The sequence below is a fragment of the Schistocerca piceifrons genome, chromosome 1 (genome assembly GCF_021461385.2).
Source record: "Schistocerca piceifrons isolate TAMUIC-IGC-003096 chromosome 1, iqSchPice1.1, whole genome shotgun sequence".
Taxonomy (NCBI): Eukaryota; Metazoa; Arthropoda; class Insecta; order Orthoptera; family Acrididae; genus Schistocerca; species Schistocerca piceifrons.
The window spans coordinates 685,256,263-685,283,860 of NC_060138.1; the positions used below are offsets into that span (position 1 = coordinate 685,256,263).

At 43.2% G+C, this 27,598-nt stretch overlaps 1 protein-coding gene across 2 annotated transcripts in view; it reads right to left on the reverse strand.

The window, feature by feature from the left end:
- The window catches only part of LOC124709427 (flightin), a 64,065-nt gene extending 45,728 nt beyond the window's left edge, over positions 1–18,337 (reverse strand). Inside the window, exon 1 of one of the 2 annotated variants that reach the window (XM_047240839.1) lies at positions 18,208–18,337. The gene's annotated coding sequence lies outside the window, so the exon portion shown is untranslated. The remainder of the gene's footprint in view (positions 1–18,207) is intronic. The other variant, XM_047240838.1, reaches the window with a different exon arrangement.
- Positions 18,338–27,598: the final 9,261 nt, after the last annotated feature.

Genomic DNA, 27,598 nt, shown 5'->3' on the forward strand with positions numbered 1-27,598 from the left:
TAAGGAAAATCCTATCCCATAGTAAGTGCGATCGACGGGACTCACACCTATAGATTCATTTCCTGTGGGATTTCACGAAATCTTTGCCACGCAAAACTGCAGTAGAAACTGAAGGTGAGCTGGTTAACAGAATCCTACCTGCTTCTCTCACTGTACAACAGATAACAAGCATATTTGAGAGAGTGAAAGGTACATAGTCTGAGAATGCCCGTCGTCATTCTCAAGAGTTCCTATAAAATGTACATTGGTAAGTCAACAAAAATTAAATATTTATTTCTGACCACCACTCCCTTACCTTAAGGTTGACAGTTTAGGACCTACCTGCCCTAAGAATTTGGGGCAGGTTACATAGGACGCCAGATCTCTGCGAGTAACTCTCTCTCTCTCTCGTCTACTTACTCGCTCATTTATTTTTTAATGAAGGAGCTCATGTCTTACAGTGAATCATATTTCAAAGTGGGTAGATTAAATTCTACTGGGTTCATATAAAGATAGCTAGAATCAGTACACCGGTAATATGTTCATTGGATTTTACGGTTTCGTTGATAACGTTACGAGAATAAGGTTATCGGTAGGCGAGTCTACTGTGTCAACAAAATATCGCTTTCCTTCGTCGGGTCTTTTTGGCATGGTTCGCAGAGGGTGCCTGTGCTGTCAGTCCTAGACTTGATTTCACTTTTGTGGTAGTGATTATCGCACTCTTTCTAATGTTCAAGTGTTGTGCATTTCTTGAAGATAAGCAAATATCCAAACAGTAAGTTTCTGTTTGGCGTCAAGTGGAGTCTTAGACACGATATTCTTTAGATATTCTTACGCGAAAGAATGTGAGAAGTTAAGTAGGATCATAAAACTCTTACACAGTGGCCATTTTTTTTAACTTTGTATCCGTAAACGTACATTTGAAGTTTAATGGCCTTGCACATTTCAAACAGACGTGCAAAACTCCAGAACAAGTACGCTGCATATGCATTGGTTACTTATTCTTTGTCTATGGTAAGTCCTTTTAATTTTATCGTGGAGGTTTTGAACATCCTGCAGGCACGTGAATGTGCAGTTTGAAACAGAGCGTGGTCAGTAGGCCACCATTTACCAAGTGGGCATGGAAACTTTTCATAACACAGGTCTCGGCTCCAAGCGGCCTCCGTGGTCTATCGTTACGCCGCTGCCTCATTTCTCGACGGTCGCGCATTCGATTTCCATTCCTGGGAATATAATGGTTTTTAAGTATGTCATTATTGTATGAATCGTACAGAAGTGAAGAATCAGAGGATACAAAAACGAACGTTTGTATGCTAGGTGCGTAATAATGAAAACTGTTCCTAAAACATACGTTCTGGCGTTCATGTATAATCATAAGATGTTAACCGCGCGGGGTAGCCGCGGGGTCTGCGCGGCTCCCCTCGTCGGAGGTTCGAGTCCTCCCTCGGGCATGAGTGTGTGTGTCGTCCTTAGCGTAAGTTGGCTTAAATAGTATGTTAGCTTAGGGACCGATGACCTCAGCAGTTTGGTCCCATAAGACCTTTCCACAAATTTTTCCGTAAGATGTTGCACTACAGATTTTATTTATACATGACAGGCTTAACATTTCGGTCATTTCATCTTTCATTTTTTCTCATTTGTGAACACACATGCGTTGATAATTAGCAGTCGAAAAATGGCAATGCTTAGAACTGCTAAGAGGAGGAGGAGATTAGTGTTCAACGTCCCGTCGACAACGAGATCATTAGAGACAGAGCACAAGCTTGGATTAGGGAAAGATGGGGAAGGAAGTCGGCCGTGCCCTTTCACAGGAACCATTCCGGCATTCGACTGAAGCGATTTAGGAAAATCACGGATACCTAAATCAAGATGGCCGGACGTGGGTGTGAACCGTCGTCCTCCCGAATGCGAGTCCTAACCACTGCGCCACTTCGCTCAGTTGGTAAGAAATATTAAGAATTGACAGTAGTCATTCCGAATAAAAGTAATATAGTAAATGGAATATGTCGAACAGTACAATCTTTCGCCGTCTGTTAGCGAGAAATGTTAACAATTTATCTACCGTGGCACAACATTTTGACAAAGATGACAACTGATAATGTCTGTATGTTGGTCTGTCTATTTGTAAACAAAAATAACGTTTTATCTATTGGAGGGTTATGATTTGGTCTGTGGACGTGATGTCTAGCGGGTAGAGTGCCAGACATCGGGTCTGGAGGTCCCAGATTCGATCCCAGGAAGGAACGGTGATTTTTCCTCTTTCCATTTCTTCCAGGATGGCCCCGTGTCCATTCAGCCTGCTATCAGTTATGTACCGGTGTTCCTTCCTGTAGGTAAAAGGTGACCAGGGTATAGAGATTTCCAGCTTCCCCCACCTGGTGCCGCACCGAAGAAAGGCTACTTGCAGCCAGCCAGTAGATCATGGGATTGCTTTTAATTTTTTTTTTGAGTCATCAGTCTTCTAACTGGTTTGATGACATCCTTCGCTAACATTTTCATCTCAGAGCAGCCTTGCAACGTAAGTCCTCGATCGTTGGCTGGATATATTCCAATCTCTGTCTTCCTCTACTGTTTTTACCTTCTACGCTCCCTCTGGTGCCATGTATGTCTTAAAATATACTCTGTCATTCTGTCCTTTCTTCTTGTCAGTGTTTTTCAAATATTACTTTCCTCGGTGATCCTCCTCATTCCTTGCCTTATCAGTCCACCTGATTTTCAACATTATTCTGTAGCAACTCATCCCAGAGGCTTCGATCCACTTCTGTTCCGGCTTCCCCGCAGTCGACGTCTCACTGCCATACAATGTTGCGCTCCAAACGTACATTCTCAGAAATTCCGTCCTCAACTTAAGATGTATGTTTGATGCTAGAAGACGTCTCTTGGCCCGAAATACCCTTTTAACCATCGCTAATCTGCTTTTTACATGCTCCTTGCTCCGTCCGTCATGAGCTACTTCGTCTGCTTCGTTTTCACCAATCCTGATATTAAGTTTCTCGCTGTCCTCATTTCTGGAACTTCTCATTACTTTCGTCTTCCTTCGATTTACTCTCAACTCATATTCTGCACTCACTGGACTGTTCATTCCATTCAGCTGGTCCTGTAATTCTTTTTCACTTTCACTGAGGTTAGCAACGTCATCAGCAAATCTAAATATTCATATCATTTCGCCTTGAATTTTAATCGCCGGCCGGCGTGGCCGAGCGGTTCTCGGCGCTACAGTCTGGAACCATCTACATCTACATCTACATGATTACTCTGCAATTCACATTTAAGCGCTTGGCAGAGGGTTCATCGAGCCACAATCAAACTATCTCTCTACCATTCCACTCCCGAACAGCGCGCGGGAAAAACGAACACCTAAACCTTTCTGTTCGAGCTCTGATTTCTCTTATTTTTTTTTTTTTGATGATCATTCCTACCTATGCAGGTTGGGCTCAACCAAATATTTTCGCATTCGGAAGAGAAAGTTGGTGACTGAAATTTCGTAAATAGATCTCGCCAGCCGGCCGCGGTGGCCGTGCGGTTCTGGCGCTGCAGTCCGGAACCGCGGGACTGCTACGGTCGCAGGTTCGAATCCTGCCTCGGGCATGGGTGTGTGTGATGTCCTTAGGTTAGTTAGGTTTAAGTAGTTCTAAGTTCTAGGGGACTTATGACCTAAGATGTTGAGTCCCATAGTGCTCAGAGCCATTTGAAACATTTTTTGAGATCTCGCCACGACGAAAAACATCTTTGCTTTAATGACTTCCATCCCAACTCGCGTATCATATCTGCCACACTCTCTCCCCTATTACGTGATAATACAAAACGGGCTGCCCTCTTTTGCACCCTTTCGATGTCCTCCGTCAATCCCACCTGATAAGGATCCCACATCGCGCAGCAATATTCTAACAGAGGACGAACGAGTGTAGTATAAGCTGTCTCTTTAGTAGACTTGTTGCATCTCCTAAGTGTCCTGCCAATGAAACGCATCCTTTGGCTCGCCTTCCCCAGAATATTATCTATGTGGTCTTTCCAACTGAAGTTGTTCGTAATTTTAACACCTAGGTACTTAGTTGAATTGACAGCCTTGAGAATTGTACTATTTATCGAGTAATCGAATTCCAACGGATTTATTTTGGAACTCATGTGGATCACCTCACACTTTTCGTTATTTAGCGTCAACTGCCACCTGCCACACTATACAGCAATCTTTTCTAAATCGCTTTGCAACTGATACTGGTCTTCGGATGACCTTACTAGACGGTAAATTACAGCATCATCTGCGAACAACCTAAGAGAACTGCTCAGGTCATTTATATAGATCAGGAACAGCTTAGGTCCCAGGACGCTTCCCTGGGGAACACCTGCTATCACTTCAATTTTACTCGATGATTTGCCGTCTATTACTACGAACTGAGACCTTCCTGACAGGAAATCACGAATCCAGTCGCACAACTGAGACTATACCCCATAGGCCCGCAGCTTGATTAGAAGTCGCTTTTGAGGAACGGTGTCAAAAGCTTTCCGGAAATCTAGAAATACGAAATCAACTTGAGATCCCCTGTCGATAGCGGCCATTATTTCGTGCGAATAAAGAGCTAGCTGCGTTGCACAAGAACGGTGTTTTCTGAAACCATGCTGATTACGTATCAATAGATCGTTCCCTTCGAGGTGATTCATAATGTCTGAATACAATATATGCTCCAAAGCCCTACTGCAAACCGACGTCGATGATATAGGTCTGTAGTTCGATGGATTACTCCTACTATCCTTCTTAAACACTGGTGCGACCTGCGCATGATGCGCAACTTCACTCCCAACGTCCATAGCGAGGTCCATCTTTGCAACCACGACACCATGCAGCACAGTACAGCTGGGGCCAAATGTTCAAATGTGTGTGAAATCTTATGGGACTTAACTGCTAAGGTCATCAGTCCCTAAGCTTACACACTACTTAACCTAAATTATCCTAAGGACAATCACACACACCCATGCCCGAGGGAGGACTCGAACCTCCGCCGGGACCAGCCGCACAGTCCGTGACTGCAGCGCCTCAGACCGCTCGGCTAACCCGCGCGGCGCAATTTTCCAATCTGTAGGTACAGATCTATCAGTGAGCGAGCGGTTGTATATGATTGCTAAGTAGGGAGTTATTGTATCAGCGTAATCTGAAAGGAACCTAATCGGTATACAATCTGTACCTGAAGACTTGCCCGTATCAAGCGATTTGAGTTGCTTCACAAACCCTAACGTATCTACTTCTAAGAAACTCATGCTAGCAGCTGTTCGTTTCAAATTCTGGAATATTCCATTCGTCTTCCCTGCTGAAGGAATTTCGGAAAACTGCGTTCAATAACTCCGCTTTAGCGGCACAGTCTTCGGTAACAGTACCATCGGCACTGCGCAGCGAAGGTATTGACTGCGTCTTGCCGTTTGTGTACTTTACATACGACCAGAATTTCTTCGGATTTTCTACCAAATTTCGAGACAATGTTTCGTTGTGGAACCTATTAAAGGCATCTCGCATTGAAGTCCGTGCCACATTTCGCGCGTCTGTAAATTTTAGCCGATCTTCGGGATTTCGCGTTCTTCTAAACTTCGCATGCTTTTTCCGTTGCCTCTGCAACAGCGTTCGGACCTGTTTTGTGTACCATGAGGGATCAGTTCCATCTCTTACCAATTTATGAGGTATGAATCTCTCAATTGCTGTTGCTACTATATCTTTGAATTTGAGCCACATCTCGTCTACATTTGCATAGTCAGTTCGGGAGGAATGGAGTTTGTCTCTTAGGAAGGCTTCTTGTGACACTTTATGCGCTTTTTTAAATAAAATTATTTTGCGTTTGTTTCTGGTGGATTTGGAAGAAACGGTATTGAGCCTAGCTACAATGACCTTGTGATCACTAATCCCTGTATCAGTCATGATGCTCTCTATTAGCTCTGGATTGTTTGTGGCTAAGAGGTCAAGTGTGTTTTCGTAACCATTTACAATTCGCGTGGGTTCGTGGACTTGCTTGAAATAATTTTCGGAGAAAGCATTTAGGACAATCTCGGAAGATGTTTTCTGCTTACCACCGGTTTTGAACAAGTATTTTTGCCAACATATCGAGGGAAGGTTGAAGTCCCCACCAACTATAGCCATATGAGTGGGGTATTTGTTTGTTACGTGACTCAAATTTTCTCTGAACTGTTCAGCAACTATATCATCGGACTCTGGGGGTCGGTAGAAGGAACCAATTATTAACTTAGTTCGGCTGTTAAGTATAACCTCCACCCATACCAGTTCGCACGGAGTATCTGCTTCGACTTCAGTAGAAGATAAACCACAACTGACAGACACAAACACTCCACCACCAATTCTGCCTAATCTATCTTTCCTGAACACCGTCTGAGACTTCGTAAAAATTTCTGCAGAACTTATTTCAGGCTTTAGCCAGCTTTCTGTACCTATAACGATTTCAGCTTCTGTGCTTTCTATTAGCGCTTGAAGCTCAGGGGCTTTCCCAGCACAACTACAACAATTTGCAATTACAATTCCGACTGTTCCTTGATCCAAGTACGTCCTGTATTTGCCACGCACCCTTTGAGATTGCAGCGCACCCCGTACTTTCCCGAGGCCTTCTAACCTAAAAAACGGCCCAGTCCACGCCACACAGCCTCCGCTACCCGTGTAGCCGCCAGCTGAGTGTAGTGAACTCCTGACCAATTCAGCGGAACCCGAAACCCCACCACCCTATGGCGCAAGTCAAGGAATCTGCAGCCAACACGGTCGCAAAACCGCCTTAGCCTCTGAACCACGCGAACGCTAAGGTCGCAGGTTCGAATCCTACCTCAGGCATGGATGTGTGTGATGTCTTTAGGTTGGTTAAGTAGTTCTAAGTTCTAGGGGACTGATGACCTCAGCAATTAAGTCCCATAGTGCTCAGAGCCATTTGAACCATTTTTTGAATTTTAATCCCATTCTTGAACCTTTCTTTTATTTCCGTTATTGCTTCTTCGTCATACAGACTGAAGAGCAGGGGCAAAAGATTACGTCCCCGTCTTACATCCTTTTTAATCGGGGTACTTCTTGCTTGGTCTTCTATTCTTACTTTTTCCCTCTTGGTTCTCGTACATGTTGTGTACTACCCACTTTCCGTGTAGCTTACCCTTATTTTGCCGGCCGGTGTGGCCGAGCGGTTCTAGGCGCTCCAGTCTGGAACCGCGTGACCGCTACGGTCGCAGGTTCGAATCCTGCTTCGGGCATGGATGTGTGTGATGTCCTTAGGTTAGTTAGGCTGAAGTAGTTTTAAGTTCTAAGGGACTGATGACCTCAGATGTTAAGTCCCATGGTGCTCAGAGCCATTTGAACCACATGATTTACCCTTATTTTTCTCAAAAGTCGAATATTTTGCACTTATTTACGTTGTCGAACACTTTTTCCAGGTCGACAAATCCTATGAATGTGTCTTGATTCACCATACAGTACATAAATGATTATCTGGATGTTCGACATGTTTTGTTACATTGTTTGTCACATTCTGCTAAAGTTATGTCTATATCAACATATAACTTCTGAAAACCACTATACTAGGCATAGCGGAGGGTACTTTTTACCACTGCTAGTCATTCCATTCCCTGTTACACTCGCAAACGGAGCGGGAGAGAATGATTGCCTTTATGCCCCTGTTTTACTTTGCCCTTATAGTCCTTACACGAGATATACATTGGAAGCAGAAAAAGTTCTGAAGGGAGAGTAGCTTTTAAGGCCCCACCGATATGGAGGTCACTAGAGACGCAGTAATAACAGGCAAGTGCGAGGAGGGAAATTGGCTGAGGTCTCGTTTAATTGACAGCTCGCCATCCGCCTCAGCTGATTTGAGGAAACACAGACCATCCGAATCAGGCTGATTGAGTCATAATGTCAAAAATAATCTTCATTCACTGATGTCGAATGTCATCATATTTTGGAGTAACTGGTCATCGGGGAAAATAGTGTTTTTTGCGCATAAGCGTGTAATAAGGATAACATGTGTGTCCACTCTAGAACCTCTTGTAGGCTGTCCTGTAAACAATTGGTAATATTTAAATCAGTCTCATAGCATGTTTACTCCCTATGAAGTTTGTTGCTAATAATCAATCACAGTTTGACAATATTAGTGACAGTCAAAAAAATAATAGTACATGGGGAAACGTTTTACACTATCCACCGTGAGGTATTGTGCGGCACCTAACATATGAACTGAAAAGCAAGTGACACACTAATAAGAATCATCAGTCCAATGGTCGCCGGGAAGTGTGCCATAAGCAGGCATTCATCGATCACTACACGTTCAGTATATAGGAATAAAACTGGTAGGAATTTTACCTGGTGAAGAGCGCTGAGTTAACGGGTCATAATAGGGATATGCCATGGCTTCAGTACCGCAGTGCTTACTTAGGCATGCTTTCTTTGCCAATGATTACGTCGATGGCTTCTTCCGACTTCTGAACTGACTTAAGCAGCCAGTTACGGGGAAGCCGACAGTTTAACGTGAACTGCGAACCATGGTGCAGCTCCGCGTGGTTCTTATCAGCAAATCATTGCTAGAGGTGGAAAAAGGGATAAGTGACAGAAAAATCCCGGGTGTACTGAGCCCCAGACCTCTGGATTGCTTGACTGACATTTACCCACTGAACCACAAGGGCACCATAAAAATATACATTTATTGAGGCTGTCACATTAGAAGAACGGAAGTACGAACATGTAATATTTTTAATATGTATAGATTGGCAGTGTCTGTTCTAGATACAGTCTCAGTAATCACATCTTCTTTTCACTCATATCAATTAAACGTGTCCACTCGCCAAGGACAGTCATTGCCACTGCCTTAATCATGACACACAATATGCTTTTCGTACGTCAGTCGCGTTCTTGACAACAGTACCGGTAATGCTAGTTATTGAGAACGAGGCAACTCATACTTCTGTTATTTCGGATCAGTTGCCTTTCGGCCAGTCGGTCACGTGGGTACTATTCAAATGCAACAGAGTAGCAAGTAAGCGACGCAGTGTTATAGTGGAATCGTCTACAGGATGAGTGGGTCTAAAATTCCCGTCTGTCCATCGCGATTTAGTGTGAAGTTGGTTTCTTGATCAGGGCCATGAACAATCCCTTCTCTTACCCTCGTTCAGTCCGATCTACTACTTTACTACCCTGCTTCTGATGACACAAACGTCGACGTGACGTTAATTTACATTTTTTTCTCGCTATCAGAATTTCATAGCGTTTTATAAGTCTAGGTATTTTACATGTTTATTATAAGAGGACAGATGTAAGAAAGGGGAATAGGTGTAAGACGGACACCCTGCTGAGTTCCTCTTATCGTAATGAAAATGGGAAGTTGGCGTGGTAGGGAGAGGAAGAGGGGGAGGGGTGGAAGAGGAGAACATACTTGCCAATCATACGCATTACAGAAGGAAACAGTAAAAAGAGTAAGTCGAGTATTCCCGGGAGCGTCCTATAATAGCAAGGGTCAATAGCGTTCAGAATCCTTTTATATCGACATCGGAGTGGGTTGCTGTATATCTTAAATCCCCTAAACTTTTTACTCGGGACGTACGCATACTCCTCTCAAATACGACTGCGGATCTGACTGATGCTGCGGTAAAAGCGCTCAAATCTCATATAGGACTGGAGTCCAGTTACACAAAATACATCGTGACAATCAGCGTTATCGGTGCTCTGCCCAAATGTTATGGTCAGAGTTCTAACTGATACGTTATTTCGTATTTGAGGCCTCAGTTCTGAGATAACAAATGCAACAAAAATAAAGCAAAGTCGAATATACATCCTTTATTCGGCAGAACAAAAATAAAGTACATGCCCTAGCGCTTGTCGTGCCTTGCACTGCTGAAGTGTCTTCGTTGCATTTCGGGCACAGTAGGCGTCACTGACATTTGCAAGCGACCTGTGAGGTATGCCTGTTGCTATTATCGACACGAATCGCTAGAGTGACAAGCTTCAGCGCCACTCTTCTTTGCCCTAAGGAATTTGCATCTCCCACTGTGTTCAGTGCCTCTCCCGCAATCACGAAATGTTTTGTTCTTAACTGATTTTTAGCCAATACTTAACATCAAACTAAACAATAAGTTAAATGATTAAAATTTCTATAGAAATGAAAGCCGACATACGCTTCGGCCGTTTAACTCTACGGGCAGTGGAAATACGAATGATAGATCCGTTGATGGAGGAGACGGGAAGAATAAAGTTCTCAAGAATAAAGAAGGTCATATTCTGCACTGAACTGACTGTGGAATTAGCAATACAAGCGTAGTTATTTTCTGGAGAAAACTATTGTATCGAAAATCACTAATGGCAGAACAAACATGCTTATTACTTTGATTTCAGATAATACCCGTTGACAAAGGACTCTGTTTCTAGTAACAGGTATGGGTTTAGTAAAACTGACACCATGAAACAAAAATAACACAATTTTGCAACATAGGGTGGACCAGATTAGAAATTACAATGGCTGATAAAAGATCAGCAGGGTGTTTGGCGGAAGTTCAGACAAGTGTGTGACTCACATGATGAACCAATTAAATAGGTGGATTTTACTTGAAATCATAAGTATGATCCCTTTTCTAGAGACACTCTTTCTCTCAGTACCCTGTCATTCCTTCTAACTCAAAAGTTGTTACTCATTTCAAACGGTGTTCGCGGAACGTGCTAAAACGCTAAGATAGGGTACCTTTACTTTCCTCTTTGTACCTCTGTCGGAGGAAAGGAAGTGATGATTATTCCCGAGTAGTGTCTTGGGCTTGTCATGCTATCGGTTCAAATGGTTCAAATGGCTCTGAGCACTATGGGACTTAACATCTTAGGTCATTAGTCCCCTAGAACTTAGAACAACTTAAACCTAACTAACCTAAGGACATCACACACATCCATGCCCGAGGCAAGATTCGAACCTGCGACCGTAGCAGTCGCGCGGTTCCGGACTGAAGCGCCTAGAACCGCTCGGCCACCGCGGCTCATGCTATCGGTGATTAGGACGAATGGAAGAAAGAACGAGGATGACTGGTGCCACCACGTGGCTTGAATCTCACGAATGTGACCTAGATGGCAGTTGAGCTTGACACTCGATCAAACGAACAGATTTCCGTCAGAAATCACGAGTCCGCACTTCGTGACACCTCTTGGAGAGGACTAGGATTCTGTCCGGGACAGAGGTGAACAGGAACTCTCGTTTCTCATTCTCTTGCCGAACAAAACGTGGTGATTAAAATCTCTTTCAACACTAGTAGTCTTACTAGATACCTCTTGGTTGATTACTGTTGCACTAGTGTAAGCTACGTATCTCAACAACTAAGATGTGTTTTTCCACTAGTGATAAACCACTTTACTGCTACTAGCTTGCCAAAAATGCACAACACTAAATTCATGCTTCATTATTTGCGACATTTAAGGAAATGATAATAAAAATTTCTCTCTACATGGAGAATGCGAAGAAACTCCACTCGGTTCATCGTTCTGTGTATGACCCATTGTCATGTTCTTTGGTCTTTTAGAGTGGAAACGTGGAGGAAGACATAGCGTAGCTCGATACTGATTGTCTTCAGAAGTTGCGTTATCTTGATCCACTGACACTTGTGCCTACAGCGGAAGATTGTAGCGTTCATACGCCCCTTAGACATACCTTTTACTAGTAGTGCTAGGGAAAGAGAACTTTAGCGATTTAAGAAAGACCCGCTCATTAAGTCAGTGTCTGCCAAATTGTGGTCCAAAAACTTCCTGGCAGATTAAAACTGTGTGCCGGACGAGACGCGGGCAAGTGCTAGTTCTGCAAGGTTCGCAGGAGAGCTTCTGTAAAGTTTGGAAGGTAGGAGACGAGGTACTGGCAGAAGTAAAGCTGTGAGGATGGGGCGTGAGTCGTGCTTGGGTAACTCAGATGGTAGAGCACTTTCACGCGAAGGGCAAAGGTCCCGAGTTCGAGTCTCGATGTGGCACACAGTTTTAATCTGCCAGGAAGTTTCATACCAGCGCACACTCCGCTGCAGAGTTAAAATCCCATTCTGAGATTGTGGTCCAGCTTGACTGTTTCTGTGGTCAACACTTTCACGTTCTAGTGGCTGACGCGTGGGTTCCGCGTCTACACTACAGTGTACACCATGTTGCGGTAAGGTGTGAAACGAAATCCAGTAAGATGCAAGAGGCCAAATGAGAAACAGTTAAACAAATCAGCAGTGAATCTGAAGCACAAGCAGTCGAAGTAGTGAGAAATAAAAAGGTATGCATCACACGAGGATGGAAACGGCGTGAAGATTATCTACGCAACCGTGATCGCTGACGCTTGAGGTGGTGGTCGAGTCGAACGGCTTCTGCCAACGTCCCGAGTTAAATTATAAGCTTTAAGCAGGTCTGATGGTATGGGGGCATGTGACAGGATACCGATCCGTCTATCGAATGGGAAAATCTGTCTCTGCGGCCCCACTGGTGCTGTTCGAGAGGAGTAGGCTATTTGCATGCGCAGGGTTTCATCTTTCGCTTTCTCTTGCAACATTAACAACAACATAACGAAAACATTACACTCTACATGCAATCATCACAACTACCAATTCTAGGCATTTACTCATCATGAAGAGTGACGTAGAGGTAAGGCACTGGACCTGCATTCTGGAGGACAGGGGCTCAAATCCTCATTCGGCCATCCAGATTTAGGTATTACATGGTTTCGCTAAGACGCTTAAGGCAAATGCTATGAGGGTTCCTTTGAAAGGAAAATTTCCCACCCTGTCCTTCCCGTTCCGAGCTTTTGCTCCGTCTCTGATGACATCGTTGTTGACGGGAAACTAAACGCTAATATTCCTTGTTCCTTTTAAATGATTCCCAAACCAAAAGGAACGAGGCTGTTGTTATTGTTGTTGCTATGGTCTTCATTCTGAAGACAGATTTGATGCCATTCCCCACCCTAATCTATCCTGTGAAGGCCGCATCAAAGTGTGTCAGCATAACTACTGCAACTCATATCTACTTGAACCTGCATACCGTAGTCACGTCCTGGTCGCGTTCTGTACTTCTTACACCCGTCTCTTAACTTGGTATTAAGTGAACTATCCCTGATGCCTCAGAGTGTGCCCTGTCAAAGCAGCCCTTCTTTTAGTCAAATTGTACCATAAAGTTCTTTGCTCCCCATTTCGATGTCCTACCTCTTCATTAGTCTTCTGTAACACAACATTTTAAAATCAGCTGTTCTATTCTTGTCTGTACTGATGTTCGTCCTCGTTTACTTCTAATAAAGCTATACTCCTGAAAAATGCCTTCAGAAAAGACTTCTTACTTCTTACATTTCTGTTCGAGGTTAATAATTTTCTCTTTTTTAAAAAATGCTTATTTTTTTGGTGTTGCCAGTGTGTATTTGATTTCTTGTGTACTTCGGACGTCGCCAGTTATTTTACATCCCAAATAAGAAAGCATCTAGTACTTCTAGCACCAGATTTCCTAATCTAATTCCCTTAGCACTGCCTGATTTAACTTGACCGCGCTTCATTAACTTTGTTTTACTTTCATTGATGTTCACGTTAAAATATGTTTTCAACACACCATTCAGCTGACCTGACAGAATTACGTCATCGTCAAACTTTAAAACTATTATTATTTGTTATGGCCGGCCGAAGTGGCCGTGCGGTTAAAGGCGCTGCAGTCTGGAACCGCAAGACCGCTACGGTCGCAGGTTCGAATCCTGCCTCGGGCATGGATGTTTGTGATGTCCTTAGGTTAGTTAGGTTTAACTAGTTCTAAGTTCTAGGGGACTAATGACCTCAGCAGTTGAGTCCCATAGTGCTCAGAGCCATTTGAGCCATATTATTTGTTCTTCTTGAACTGTAATTCCTGGCTAACACCAGATAATGATCCCCACGCAAAACAAACTGGGTTAACGTCAAAATTTATTCCTGCTGCTCGTTACGGGTGTAGAAAATTTTTCGAACGAAGTGTCTTTTCCTGCCTTCCCTGATTACAATATCTTATTAAAATTCTGCGCTGTCATTTGTGTTGCTGTTTCTCGCGTTTATACAGCCAATTAAGAAGGTGTACGTTCTGATAATTTTATTCTTACTGCCGCCACTCATCTGATCACAATGGCTTGATCGTCGAAAATATTACTTAAAATGTTAATTATAACGGTTGTTTGGGTTTGATTCTGCTCAGAAATTGTAATGGAAAGCTAGCTTTGAAGCGGGTCGACTCAGTACAGCTTACGCAGGTAGTGATAGAGGAGCGGAATTTTTGTGAAAAACTCAATCCCTTTGTTCAGTGTTATTTTATTTGAAATACGAGGGTTATTCCAAAAGTAAGGTCCGATTGATTGCCAAATTGAAACCACAGTGAACATCAGAAATGTTTTACTTGTAACAATTAGCTACACCTTTCAGCTACTTCTCTACGTAGTCGCCGTTCTGACTTAGACTTTTGTCATAGCGTTGTACCAACTTTTCAATAGCCTCATCATAGAAGGCAGCCGCCAGTGCTTTCCGCCAATTCTCCACGCTGGCCTACACCTCGTTGTCTGTGTCAAAATGTTGTCTTCAAAGACAGCGGTTCATGTGACCAGAGATGAAACTCAGGGGGAGACAATTGCGGACTGTATTGTGGGTAATCTAACATTTCCATTTGAAAACGATGCAGGAGCATCTTCATTGCCCCTGCAGAATGCGGCTGAGAATTGTCGTGAAGACGAAACAGCACGACAGTTATGTAATGTTGGCTGCATAGCTTCAGGCGAAATTTCTCACCAGGCCCTCGTACTTGGCGGCAGACACTATTTTCTAGACATCTTTACGCACTCACTGCGAGCTCAGAAATGAGAAGAGCGACGTGATGCTAACTGGGGTTATACTAGAGACACTACCCAACACATCTGTGCAAAGCTTTATCGGATTTTCATAGTCGTTTCCATTTCGCGACCGATCGGACCTTACTTTTGGAATAACCCTCGTACACAGGGCCAGATACATATAGCTAACTAATTTGTACAGTATATGGCAAGAGTTATTTGTAAACTGTCTTGACATAGGGTGGCACTAACAGTGACCGCTGGGAGCAAACTGAGAGTTTTTCGAAAAGAGTGCCTCAAGAAGCACGAGCTACTCGTACAGCACAACTAGCTCATCAGTATGGGAGACACAAGCACAGCATTGGGAAAGGAGAGGGAGGTGAAAGATTAAAATACCGCCTAGTTGGAGGTCATTTTTAATGGAGCGTCAACTCATTTGTACTTGGATATGGCCCGAGACGACGTCACCTTTTTCGATGGGCCGTTCAGGCTGTTGCTTGAATTGACGACGATAAATGCATAGTTTAATACACGAGAATATAGGGCTTGTTTCCTGTTGGCGAGGTAGATGCACAACGCATAAACGGTGAGGTTACGAAATGCACGGAACAGAGTTTACACGGCAAAGAGATACACGGCGGCCATAAGTTATTGTGACGTTGGGGAGGCGGGAGAGCACCTGGTCGCAGAAACAAATGCCAGTTGCACGCTGGGCTAACACTCGTCGCAGCAGCGGCGGGAAGGGCGCCAGGGCAGAGGAACAACTCATTACCGCACTAGCTGTGTGCGCGGGGCTGCCAGTACTTCACACTGTTGCACCGCCGCGGCGGCCAAACTTCGAGTGGTTGCAACAGCTTCAAGCTGGAAACTGCGCTGCTTGACGCGAGGACCATGGTTTCTTAGCATATACATATTATTGCCCCAAAAGCTCCATAACTTTTAGTACACTCCGTAATTGCTTATACCAATAATCAGCAAGGACTGTGACGCATTAGTTACTTTACTGCCCCCCCACCCACACACACACACACACACACCACCGCACACCAACCATGTCCAGGCGATGGGTCAGCACACTACTAACGATACTACGATCTGTAGATAATTACAGACACAGAATGACAACAACCAAGATTAGCTTTAGGCTTAAAAAGCTCGTACAAAGGTAACTGGACGGGTATGTAAATGTAACACAGAAGATGTTGTCTCGCTATAACAGCTAACAGGTGTTGTAACACGCTGTCAGAGATACTTATCGTTGGGGGAGTAACTGGAAAAAAAGACGGCTGACAATCGTAAACACCCCGCATACCCACTTTGAAAATGCGACAGTTTCTTCTGTCGAATGAACCGAGCATTTGCTTCAAGTAACTGATTCCGCTGAAAATCGTAACTGTCAAGAATATTCTTAACAAATGAAAGAAGGAAGGGAGATGTTTAACATTCCATCTGCGACGATGTCTTTAGAGATGGAACACGAGGTCGGGATGGAGAAGGCAATCGCTCGTGTACTTTTCGAAGGAAGCACTCGGGAAGCATAAAGGAAGATTAGGATTTAACGTCCCGTCGACATCGAGATCATTAGATACGGAGCAAAATGTTGGATTGTTTCAAGGATGGGGAAGGAAGTCGGTTGTGCTCTTTCAAAGAAACTATTCCAGCTCTTGCCTGGGGCGGTTAACGGAAATCGCGGAAAATCTGTTCCTGAACGGTCGGAAGCAGATATGATCTGTCGTTCTCCCGAACGCGAGTCCAGTGTGTAACTATTCGGGAAATTGCCTAAAACGCTTTAGGGAAACCACGTGGAGATCTGAACCGCCCTCCCCCAAATGAAAGTCCAGTGTCTTACTCTTCCGTCACTCAGTGGAAATCTTAACAATGGAAATGTTTTATTTTAATGTAAGTCTGTATGTAGAGTACAGGTGAGACTTTTAGTACAGCCATCAAGAAAGAGTACAGCCTAATGTTATGTTTTGATTTAATAACGCGAATAATTAATTTTCTCCAATTGTCTGTTTCGATACACACTGATTTTGAGCTCTTCGGGGTCTTATAATAAATGTCACTGTGTATGATAGAACATACATTTCTCTGTTAGGTTTAAACATAAAAAATAACTCTAAAACGTTAAAAGGAGAATGCTTGATGCTGGTGAAGGTAATCTTTACCTCGAGTGCTACTACCGTTACATCTTAAAGACAAACATTTGACAGAACCCACTGCAGTGAAACTGAGATCAAATACTGTATCCAAACGTACAAGTAGATAAAAATGTACCGGATTGCATGATATCCTTTCCATACACTGCAACGTCAAGAACACTTACTACTCTATCATAATATTTTGTATGTATGCTACAAGCACAACGATTTCGAGATCGAGAAAAAGTTGGCAATAGTAAAATCATCAAAGATATTAGACTAGTTATGCCACTGATTTTGTTAATCGTTTGCTTCGTAACACATACGTTTCTTTAAACGTAGTCTGTGAAAAGTAACAGGAGATCTTCTCCACAGTACTACAGACAAAGCGTGCGTATTTCTGCAAGATATTCCATCATCTTATCGGGATATGGTTGATCAATGAAAACTCCAAATACTGGTATCTCTTCATCTACATTTGCAATTATACTCTCTGAACCACTCTGAAGTGCATGGCAGAGGGTACGTCCACGGTACCAGTTATTAGGGCTTTTTACCGTTCCATTTACTTACGGAGCGCGGGAAGAATAATTGTTTAAGTGCTTCTGTGCGCGCTGTAATTAATATAATCTTGTCCTCACGACCCTATGGCAGCGATATGTCTTAATGAAGTGCAGAGCCTTACGATTAGCAAATGAATAGTTCAAACTTAGGTTAACTGATGACTTTTAGTGGCAGTTAAAAGAATTATGTGAAGAAGTGGCTGCGTAGGTAAGTGGCAGAATGCAGATTCAAAGGTGCAAGGATCGATTTGCAATCGGGTCTGCGGTTTGTTTCGGACAATCGCCGTTGTTTTCACTGCTGATAATGGTCTGAACATATGAAATAATCAAGGCGTATCATTATTAGGGTTTCATGTTAAACAACGCGTCCCTTGACAACTGGCTAGCCCGGAAGAAGGCGAGGACGTAATGCTGTATCTTCGATACGATTATGCACAGTAAAGTAGTGTGGAGTTAAAAACAATCTCGAGGTTGACAACTGTTTGAACTGTCCGTCAGTACCCCTAAAGTCTCACGGGAAGTCCATTGGTTGTGGCCTACAAAGCCTTCACCCGAAATTTCTCTTAATGTGCGCGTACGATGCGTAGCGCAGCAAACAAGAGGCTATCACTGATATCACGTGCAAAAAATCTATCACCGATCCCATTTTAAACTTTTGAGCGTCATGAATAGAAAAAAAAAAATCAAAAGCTAGGGCGTGGGGCGACGTTGTAAGAGTTGAGCAGGCAGCGGGGCGCAGACGCGGGTTACCTGTGGCGGTGAAGTCGAGCGTGCGAGTCTCGTGGGCGCTGCGCGGCGCTGCTGGACTGGCGGCGACTGCGGCGGCGGAGCGCTGCCTCCTGGCCCCGGCTCACCCCCACCCCCGACGCAAATACACGGCGGGGCGGCGCGGCCTTGCGACCCGCGGCACGCCAAACGCGCCCAGCCACACTTGGCCCTAACGCCGCTTGGCACCTTTGTGCTTCGTCATACCTTTCTGGAAGGAGGTCTACCTAAGCTCTCGAGAACTCACCACGCCGGGTTTCTCGAGTGCTTTAACTCACCCAAAAGAAAGGACGAGTGCCCGTGTCCGAAAAGCTATCATAATACTCCTACTGATATGACTCATCGTAGGCTTTTCGGTTTCCCGTAGTGGTTCAGAGCAGTAGTACCCAACCTAGCTATAGCGACAACTGGCCCTTCGGAGGTAAAATGAAATTTTCCGACACCTAGAAACAAAAGATTCTTTTAACATTAATTCGCGGAGTTAAATTACACAGCCTGACGACAAAAGTGAATCATCCAGGAGGAGACTAGCATACGAAGTTGAGAGGGGTGTGAAGTTATTTAAGTGATTTCCATATCGAGTCAAATTCGCAAAGAACTTGGCAGTATGAGCTCACTTATCCCGACACGATGACAACCCTTCTGGTCTGGGTGCACGCACTTATTTGGTTGAGAACTGTGTTATAAAATCGCTGTATCCTCTCACAATTGTTGCCAGTGGTTCTTTATATTCTAGATACAAGCTTTGGAGCGGAGATGCCTTCCGACCTGGTCCCACGCATTTTCTATCGTGGGCAGATCTCTGGATATTGCTGGCCCCGGGAGCATCTCAACATCACTCAGACAGTTCATGAATACATCTACATCTACATCTACTTGATTACTCTGCTGTTCACAATTAAGTGCCTGGCAGAGGGTTCAATGCACCACCTTCAAGCTGTCTCTATACGGTTCCATTCTCGAACGATGCGCGGGAAAAACGAGCACTTAAATTTTTCTGTACGAAGCCTGATTTCTCTTATTTTATCGTGGTGATCATTTCTCCCTATGTAGGTGGGCGCCAACAGAATGTTTCCGCAGTCGGAGGAGAAAACTCGTGATTGAAATTTCATGAGAAGATCCCGTCGCAACGAAAAACGCCTTTATTTTAATGACTACCACTCCAATTCACGTATCATGCCTGTGGCGCTATCTCCCCTATTTCGCGATAATACAAAACAAGCCACCCTTCTTTGAACTTTTTCAATATGATCCGTCAGTACCACCTGATACGGATCCCACACCACACAGCAATACTCCAGAATAGGGCGGACAAGTATAGTGTAAGTAGTCTCCTTAGTATATCTGTTGCACCTTCTAAGTGTTCTGCCATTGAATCTCTGTCTTTGGCTGGCTCTACCCACAACATTATCTATGTGATCGTTCCAATTTAGGTTATTTGTAATTGTAATCCCTAAGTATTTAGTTGAATTTACAGCCTTCAGATTTGTGTGACTTATCGCGTAATCCAAATTTAGCGGATTTCTTTTAGTACTCATGTGAATAACGTCACACTTTTCTTTATTGAGGGTCAATTTGCCACTTTTCGCACCTCACGGATATCTTATCTAAATCATTTTGCAATTCGTTTTAGTCATCTGATGACTTTCCAAGACGGTAAATGACAGCATCATCTGCAAAAACAATCTAACACGGCTACTCAGATTGTCTCCTATGTCGTTAATATAGATCAGGAACAATTGAGGGCCTATAACACTTCCTTGGGGAACGCCGGATATTACTTCTGTACCATGTGTGGCGGAGCATTGTCTTGTTGAAAGATGGCACCCGATACTGTCACATGAGAGGTAACACAGGAGGCCACAGAATGTCCGTGACATTCATTGTGCTGTCAGAGTCCCTCAATCTATACCAGCCGTGACCGGAGTTGAGAACTAAGTACTCCCTAGATCATGCTGCCAGGAGTAACGGCGCTGTGACTCACCAAAACACTGGAAGAATGGCACCTCTTCTTACGTCGCTTCCATACTCGCTGGCGATAATCATCCGGAGTAGTGCAGAGCCACTATTATTCGCTGAACACAGTGCAATGGGATTCGTCAGCAGTCCTTGGTCACAATACCACGCCAAACGCAGTCACTTTTTTGTGTTGTGGTGCTAACGGCAGCCTACGTATAACAGTAATTCCTTGGCCCGGCTGCTGCTAGCCTTTGACGAATTTTGTGGGATACACAGTGTCATGGAGTCCATTACTTGTTCTCTGATGGCATGCACAGATGTGTGGGGGTTACGGTGTGTTTGATACACAATATGGCGATCCTCCCTTCTGGTGGTCAGATGTAGTCTATCAGGACCTTGACGACAAGTATACCTGCCCTCCAGTTCCCATGCATTCCAACTTCGGGAATACCTGAAATCCCTAGAAATGTAGATGTTGCACGATTCCACCAACTGGCCAAATGGAGACCCGCAATGAGGCCCTTTTCAAACTCTATGGTGCTGATAACGCTGTTTCATAAGAGTACGTGGCATCTCCATGTCTTCCTCAGTGATTACTCAACTTCTGGCGCTGTTCACGCCCCTTATATACTGTACCAGTCCTGATGTCAGTACTGAACACGAACAACGCGAATGCCCTCTTATAGGCGTCCTAAATGTAAGAGAGAGCTCAATCCCAATATCCACATAATGGCCGATTGTGTATAAGCGTACCAAGTTACATGGACATCCGACCAAGTTTTCTGGATGATGAAGTTTTTTTCTCAGCAGTTTTTTTAAGTCATCTTATTTATCTATATTTCGTTTGACTGTTATGTTTAATACACTGCTGGCCATTAAAACTAGAACACTAGGAAACATAGCACATAACGAAATTTTGCTTTTTGTGTGTATGCAGAACAGTAGGAAGAAAAGAAATATGTGCGTGGCATCATTGGCCGGGAGATCCCAGTGTTTACTGAAAAGTCGAAAGAGGGCACGGCCACCGGTCTTGCCAGATCAGAAAGGTAACGGCTGTTGTCCATATTACCGGTTATAGGAACGAAGGTTATTGTGTTATGTACCAAGTGGCACCCGATATCTTAATCCATGGGCTAGGCCTGTATGAAGACTACGAATTCAATCTGAAAACATTCGTTTCCATCAAAGCGTACACAAGGATACGTCTATTATTATGTTGTACGCAGAACCGATCCTCGTCTAAAAGACGTGGCAGACACGTCAAAGGAAACAGCAACAATGGTCGCCTTCCAGATAGTCGACCTGGTGCACTGACCTGGTGCAAGCAACACCGTCTCCTAACTGAATGTACGTCACATGGATGTACGAACCTGCATGACCGACGAACAATCTGCCCTGTCGGACGCAGGTCTTAACGAGGACGCTGAAATCCGATATGTCGGTGAGTATGGCCCGCTTGAATCCTTCGATTCCATATCTGTATGAGAGTCGTGGGATTCCGACGAACACGGGCAGCAATATAGCGAAACGATGAACTGCAGTCGCAGAATAGATACTCTCTATTCTGTGCCGCAGTGTCAGTAGACCATTTCCAATTCTGATTCAAGCTGGCAGACGTTTCTCCTTCTTACACGAGGTATGACACGGTATTCTCACAAACAACAAACATTCAAACGCGATTTGTGGATGAGTAAACCGGTGCATTATTTTTCCTCGTGTACAGGATGTAGGTGGCGTTATTACTTCCTACTTTGTGCAGTTGTGTTGAAATGTTAAACAGTTGCATATTTAAACACGTAGTGTCCATGCCAAATTAATATTTGTTGCAGTCAACCACATGTAGTTGCAGTTTTAATGACCAACAGTGTAACTAAGTAACCAATAATTATATAAAATTTTTAATGTCGAGCATTAGTGCGTGGCTTGAAATGTTGAAGGTTGCATATTCTGAAACGATTTTACAGGGTGGTTATAATTAAACTTTCACTACTTGAGCCTCTATAGACGAAAAGCTATTTACCGTATGGGTACGCAGCTTTGCAGGCATGATGTTCAGACAGTGCGCTGTGGGATTTGCGATGTTAGTAGTGTTGGTGTCATGACTTGCCCCCAGCTACCGGTACTGGTACGGCGACGTAGGGTTGAAACGCAAAACTTCGGTGTAGCACAGTTGCAGACAGTCAACAGGGGTCCGTACAGGGTGAGCACATTTTACTAGTAAAACTGTCCTGTCAAAACAACAGCAATAGTGCTGCTGCTCTTAGCGAACACCAACGCATTAGGGAGATACTGGGTCGAAGGATGTGATTTGGAAGTCCGAATTAACTGGCGACGTGGGAATTGCTCTGGGAGAGGCCGATGACCAGCTGCGCCACAAACTGTTGGAGAGGTTACTGTTGTCATGGCTGAGAATCCTGGATACAATGTGCCATCTTCAAGCAGTGCCCACGCTGTGGTCACGACAGGTGAACATTCCATGGTCAACAGTTCAAAAAGTGCTGTGAGCAACTGAAAATGTGTAGGCTGTTGTTCGTGCTGTTTTGAATACCCCTATTATGCTAAAGTCCTCTCTTTGGTGATCTACCGAGAAGGTGAGCACGCGCTATGGCCATCAAAATTAATTAAAAAAATAATAATGTTACACAGTGGAAAAGTCACATTGAAGGATAATTAAAGGTGGTATCCCGAGCAAACATGACACAGCTAGTACACCACACACATAAACACATTAATGAGAGATGGGATCAACTATTTATAGCAGAAATTATAACAATTAAATTTATTATCGCAAAGTGAAAAACATAAGTTACCCACTGAGATAAACAACTGATCATTAAATATTTGGACAAGAAGTTGTAATGGTTAATTGTAACCTTGGCACAGCTGGGTGGTACGACAAATGGAAAGTTATGCAGATAATACAAGAATATGACCGGTGACTGCAAGCATGGTTAGTAAATTACTGAAAGAAGACGGAAAAACAGGATCCACCACTAGTGAGATCGCAAGGCAATCTAGATGCCTGAGAAGTATTACAATGGAGTAATTGGCTCCTGAAGGGAGTGAATTAATATCACGTCCCTATGGAATAGCGTAATGCAGAAGGCAGTGGCTGGATACTTTGAGTTCAGCTCTCTTTCTGTGCTCAGAACTCGAGTGGAAACATCCTTCTCTATGACCGGAAAGTTCGCCTCATCAGTCATCCTAATTCTACGGCTGTGTAGCCATCTGTACACTCCTCAACCTCCTAACGTGAAGTGTACTCTTCAGTCGTCTAACATCAAGTGTTTTCTTTCTGGACACTCTATAACTTACTGCTCTTTACCAGAGAAGGTAGAATAGTGGTAGAAATTGTGAATTCCATCTAGTTCCAACCAATAGCCCTCTGAAGTGGGGAGGAAGGCACAAAATCTCTCGCACTACATGGCAAAATTTTGAAACAGACCTATGAGATGACTGACACATAGAAACAGCTGAGAAACTGTGTGCTGTGTGGACAATAACGATAAGAACCAAACAGGACGCTGGATTCTGAAAATTTAAACCGAATGGTATTTCTTGGCGTCACTCCGGAGCTAACGAAGATTCATAGGCAAACCTCTGAGCAGCGACACCTAGCTAGATATCTCTTATCTTGCTAAAAGGCTTCTAAGAAAAACACTGGTTTTTGTTTTCATAGAAAGCAGCCGCCCCATGTCCCGCCAGGGGAGTGCAGGTTGAGGGAACTGAACACTTGTCTGTCTACCTGAGGCTGAGACTTCTTGTTGGATTCTGAACATCTCTATGGTGGCCGACTCCTCTTCGATAGATTCTATCTTCTGTTAGCCAGCTTGTAGGTTCCCAACCACGCAGTCCCTTCACCGCACTAAAAAGAGTGGTAAACAGTCAGCAATAAAAAGAAACAGACACAGGAGGCATTGAATCTCGATTGTAATTATTATGCACCGTCAGAGAGCGACTATTTTATGAAGAGAAATGAACGTAAAAATATTCTTAAATACGTTGGGTGACAGTTTTAGAGATAACTGGTCACCTAACAAGTGATATCCGTATAAACTTCCAAGCTGTCGCGGATGCAGATGGTCGTTACAGTGAGTAACGTTTGTAACCTGAAACGTAAGCACGGTACACAATTAACAAATGTTACCCTCTCATGTGGAAATTAAAATGTGTTTCTTTCAATGGTTTGTTCATTATTTCTCTTCCATGTGTCCTTAAAAATGTTTCCACGAACTGTAATTGTCCTACGCTCACTCATTTTTCGTGGCAACCCTCTCACGTAGCGCAAGTTTAATTATAACCACACTGTACAATGATTACAACTCCGTGTCGCTCAGCAGCTGAAAGCTGGACGTCCCTTCGAGACTTGACTGTCCCTAACCTACCCCACTAAGCCTACCCGTGAAAGGGGACCTACAGTTTAAGTATGATCTAAACGATGTTGTATCTGACAAACCTTCGCATCGTTAATAGGTGTAGGGTATTTTTAACGCAGACTGAAATATTTCGTGGCTGGCCTGGGGCTCAATCCCACGACCTTTAGGTTTCCAGGCACACGCTTTACCACTAGACCATAAGGCAAGATGACGAATGTATATGTATGAACAATGTTATATGAAATTCGCCTTCTTACACCAAAGAGCTACAAGCTGGGCGCGACCTCTCCTATGGTTCGAGCAACTAGTTCCTGGAGATAGAGCTATCGATTCGCTCATCGTCCATTTTACCTTGATTTGGAGTAAGTGGTGGTATGACGCGAAGAATCCTCTTCTGGTTTTTATGTTGAGGACTTGTTTGGTTTTCCTCCTGAATAGTAATGTGGTCAGTCTAGAATTCTCAGATTGTTTTGTTGGGGTTTTCCATGTACTTAATTTCTGTGTGAGCTTCTGGAGTTGTGTTGAGACAATTTTGGAGTTACGTTTTGACAGCAGCTTATGAGATGTCCGCCATTTTTACTGGGCGTGTTGTGAGCGTTATATGGTCCTGTGATCCTCCTGCGTTTCTTTATTTTCTTAACTATACATTAAAATAAGTTAGTACAATCTTGATGTATTGCATGGGAATTTTGTTTGTGATTTCTCCCAGCAGTTCCCAGAAGTCTTCTATCACCTGTGAATCCTTTTTGTTGCAGTCATTTGTTGGGCCGTGCACTTTAATCGGAGTGTATGTCCCATTTCCTGATTTTATTGTCTGTGTTGAGAGTTTTTCTGAAAGTGAGGTAAAGTCACTTACTGAATCTTTGACGGTCTACTGAAACCTGTGCCAAATTGATTCGATGCTGCGTTGATCTCGACTAAAGGCTTTTCTTTATACAACTTGTAATTCTCACAGTCCAAGTGATTTTCATCTGTAAATCGGGTTTCCTACAACGCCAGAGTTTTGATGCTGAATCTGTCAAGTGTATTCGTTTGGCGTTTCATTTTTCCTGATTTCAGCAAAATATTTACGTAAAGTGTACCTATGAAACCTCTCTACATGGCATGTCTCGTCCCCCAGAATTCCATTACCAGAACGGGAATCCAATCTATTGATTGGGGCCTAAGGAAGCGGAATTCTTACTTATTGTTCTACTATGTTTATTTCTAGTTGAGTATTACTTTTTGCGGTTCTCCGATAGAGATCACGGCATTTTAAGACTTGATTATTGAGATCAAACCGTATGCCTAACAGTCACACCAGTTAGGTGAACAATCATCGACCAACAGCCGCTGAATACCAAATCAGTTGCTGATGGGTTTTATGATAGTATCTCGTCCGCCCTTAGTATTTCATTTCCCAAATAGTAATGATATGTGGGAGGCTTCACCCTATTCGCCACCTGGAGAGGTGCAACAACCCCACTCGGGCATATGAGAGAGAGAGAGAGAGAGAATTATTCTGTTGTGAATTATTACTCAGTTTTGTAGCTCAGTTACTGTGGAGATGCATAAACCAGTTATTGTTGTGATTTATAACCCAAAATGGCTATTTCCCTCAAAATAGTCTGTGTCAGACAAGTCCAATTGACCTATCAACACACGTGTGTCTTTTGTCGGCAAGGAAGCCTTGGATCCAAATGCACGAAAAATGTCATAATACATGATTATAAAACATGTTCCATAATTATTCAACAGTTCGACGTCAGCAATATCAGCCTATAATTATGTGCATACTTCCTACGATCCTTCTTGAAACAGGGAATGACCTGGGCTTTTTTCCAGTCGCTAGGTATCCTTCGTTGCTCCAGCGACCTACCATGAGCTACTGCTGGAGGAGAGGAAGTTCTTTTGCATAATCTCTGTTGAATCCCACAGGTATCTCATCTGCTCCAGATGCTTTTCCACTATTAAGCGATTGTAGTTGCTCCTCTATTCCGTAATCATTTATCTCAATATCCTTTTTACTATTAAGCGACTACAGTTGCTTTTCTGTTCCGCAATCATTATCTCAATATCGTATACACTATTAATCGAGTGTGGTTTCTTTTCTATTCCGCAATCACTTACCTTTCGGCGTTCATGCCATGACTGAAGGGAGGAATTTGGCACATAATGACTTGCAGAAAGTCTTGGTTACAAATTAATTTATTGACGAATGTCGATACGTCATCAGGCATAGCTATGGTAAGAACAAAGAGACACAAATGTAAAATGTAAAAGATGCCTCAGAAAAAAATATGTGAAACAGGGAAGACCAGTTTTCACTAATACTTACAAGGAAGCACAGAAACAAACCACACCAAAGTGGGGTACTGCAAATATAGCCCTATCTGTGGTACCAGGTGCCAGACTGAGAGTACATCGAAAGACGTAGTGGTAAGGAAAACAATTGCCATCAACAGAAGGCGTTAGTAACCATACAGACAATAATTGGCTGTCAAAGAACTTAACCAATGTGAAGCATCCAATGAATATATGGATTATGTAGTATATGAGACGGAAAGCCATGCAGGTGTATTTAAAAAAAACGCGATTTATGTAATGTATAGATTGAAAATAAATATAACAAAATATGTACAATGTTAGCTCTTAATACTATGAAAGATAGAGAAATTATTAAAAGAAACATAAATCAAAAGAAATTGCTATAAATAAATATAGTAACATTATGACATAGTTATAAACAATTACAAAAGAGACATAGATATGACATTGTTGCATAAACATTTACAATATAAGCTTTGGTAACAAAAAGTGCTTGTATTTATTTCTTTCCCAAGGATATGCAACAGGAAATCAAATGTGTGTACATCATAAAAGCACGTAGCGTGTCGTACGTTAAAGCATACAAAGGCAGACAATAAACTGAGAGCATAACTTATTAATTGCTAAAAATGTTGCTACTGCATTGAAAAACGGTAGTTTCAGTTGTCGCTAATCATTGTGTTATTTTGTCAGTACAGAGAGTTGTACATTACGGAAATAAGTAATTTTTCCTT